A 2,632-nucleotide genomic window follows, 5' to 3' on the forward strand; every position below is an offset into this window, starting at 1 on the left:
CTTCGACATGTCCCGCAGCATGGGCCAGCATCATATCTGCCTCACCTTGTTGGGGTCCATGGACACTGTGTCTACTATGTGGCCCAGGAACTTCACCTGCCACTGGAGGAGGTCGCACTTTGCAGGGCGTAGTCTCGGACCAGCTATTCAGATGGTACAGGACACCTCCAAGGCAAGTTCACCAGGGCAGATGTAAAGAAGGGTGCATGGACCTGCAGGTCATCCAGGTGGGTGATGCACCTACTCCTCAGCACATTTGCAGGTTCTACATCTTGAAGATGACGGCCACTGTACGGAGACTGAAATTCATGATGGTGAAGTGCAAGAGACCCCACCCCAAGGTGAATACCGTCTTCTCGAGGGGACTCCAGAGCCAATGCAACCTACGCAGGCCCAGAAAAATGAACCACCACTGTCCAACGCAGCAGGTAGGAATTCTGCTTGGTCATTGCGTTCAAGCAGCGGCAGTCCATGCAAAACTGTCAGTTGTTGCCTTTTTTCAAATGAGAATCACTGGTGCCAACCAAGGGCTACTGGAAGGGTTTATTACTCCCGCTTTGGTAACCTCCTTCACCTTGTTCTCCGCAATCTTACTCTTGGCCAGAGCTGAACGATATGGTTGCAGGTGCCTGGGGGTCATGTCACCAGTATTGATGCATCACTACACCAAATCCATCCTAGCACAGCCCTTATCTATAGCTACAAAGATGTGCAAGAACAACTCCAAGAGCTCCAACTTGCTTCCGCTCGCTCTCCTCCAGTTCGTCCATGTTACGCTTCCACAGCGCCTCCACTGCTTCGTTTTTTGCTGCGGGGGGGCTGCCAGTAGCCCAAAGAACACAGCTAGTTACAGCTATTTACCGTGCCTTGCAAAAGCATTCAAGCCCCTTGAAAGTTAGCACTGTTTTCTGGACTTCAAAAGCTACATACAAATAATCGTTGAATCATTATTTTTGCTGAGCTCTATTTCACATTACTAGTTTATTTTAAAAACCAAAATGAGTTATTTATCCTCAGATATTAAAATAAAATGTAAAACTGAAATGTGCTCTTTGTTTAAGTATTCAAACTCTTGTGCTGTAACAAGGCACATCTGCCTCTTATTTGGACATAACTGAATAATTAGTTTCTACCAGTGAGCAATTAAAGGTGGCATTTCTACATATAAAAATCACCCAGTAAAGGAGTTGAACATAATGTGCATGAGTCCACAATATCAAGAGCACTCCATAACACTGGCCTGTGGTGGAGGATGGCATGAAAGAAGCCATTGCTCAAGAATGTCCATGAAAAGGTATGTCGGGAGTTTGCTATAATGCATGAGGGGAGCCCAGCTAGGATGTGGGAAAAGGTGAGATGAAACCAAGATAGAGCTTTTTTTGATGAAAATTCAAAGCATGGTGTACAGGGCAAACCTAACACTTCTCAAAAAACACCTTCCCTACAGTGAAGTATAGTGGTTACAGCATAATGCTGTAGGGATGCTTTTTATCTGCAGGGACTGGGAATCTTAACAAAATTGATGGAACTAAATAGACGAACATACTAGAAGAGAACTAGTTCCGGTCAGCTCAGAAACTGAGGCTTGGGAGGAAGATCACCTTCCAGCAAGTTAATGATCCGAAGAAGAAGGCCAAAGCAACACTGAAGGGGCTCAAAAACAAAAGTGGAAATGTACCACAGTGGCCTAGTCAAGGTTCTGATCTCTACCGCATTGAGAATCTGTGACATTTTTTCTGAAAATTGCATTCTAGAAGCGCTATCCAGCCAACTAAAATGCTCAGCAGAAAATCCACTTGGAAGAATGGGACACTCCTGAGTGATGTGTAAAGCTGGTTCAAGCCACAATTAAGTGTTTTGGGGCAAAATGAGACTCTTAATGTGTGCGGGTTGAATTCTTATGCAAACGCTTTTTCCAGCTTTTTTTTTTAAAAAAAAAAAAAAAAACATTTTGATGAATTATTTGCTGTGGCTATGAAAATAAATGATCAGAACATTTACATATCTTTTGAAATTCAGGAAATAGTGCTAACTTACAGGGGGCTTGAATACTTTTACAAAGCACAGTAGAAATCCCCTCTGCACTGTCACAATATGTCCCAGTAGAGATTCCAGAGTTATAGGATATGAGACAGGATATACCATGGTTGGGACACTAGTCAACACACGGCAGTTGTACTGGTATGGGTCAACGAATGAGTGTACAACACCCACCCACCCACACCTCTCAAAACTACCTACTGCACCTCAGTGCCATCCCTTTCACTTAATATTTTTCCTAAAAAGCAGATGACTCCTGACTGAATTCCCTCTGGGATCAGAAAGGTATCTCTGACTTTCCACATCACTTTAAAATACTACTCTACAATTATTTAATGTATTTTAGTAATTCTCTAACAAGTTGTAAAATATTATAGCTATTAATGCCCTACAAGAAGCCTTGACATTATGTTACACTTTGGCAGATACTGTCTGTCCTCCTGTTTTTCTACATAAGCTCCACCTGTGTTTTCGAAACAGGCATGTCTCAACCCATTCGGAGATGGCACTCCTCTTAAAATAACTCTGACTTCCGTAATGATAACCAAAGGAAACGCCTCCGTTCCTTTTACGGCTTTGGTTAACGTATAAC

The sequence above is a fragment of the Scleropages formosus genome, chromosome 1 (assembly GCF_900964775.1).
Source record: "Scleropages formosus chromosome 1, fSclFor1.1, whole genome shotgun sequence".
In the NCBI taxonomy this organism is placed as follows: Eukaryota; Metazoa; Chordata; class Actinopteri; order Osteoglossiformes; family Osteoglossidae; genus Scleropages; species Scleropages formosus.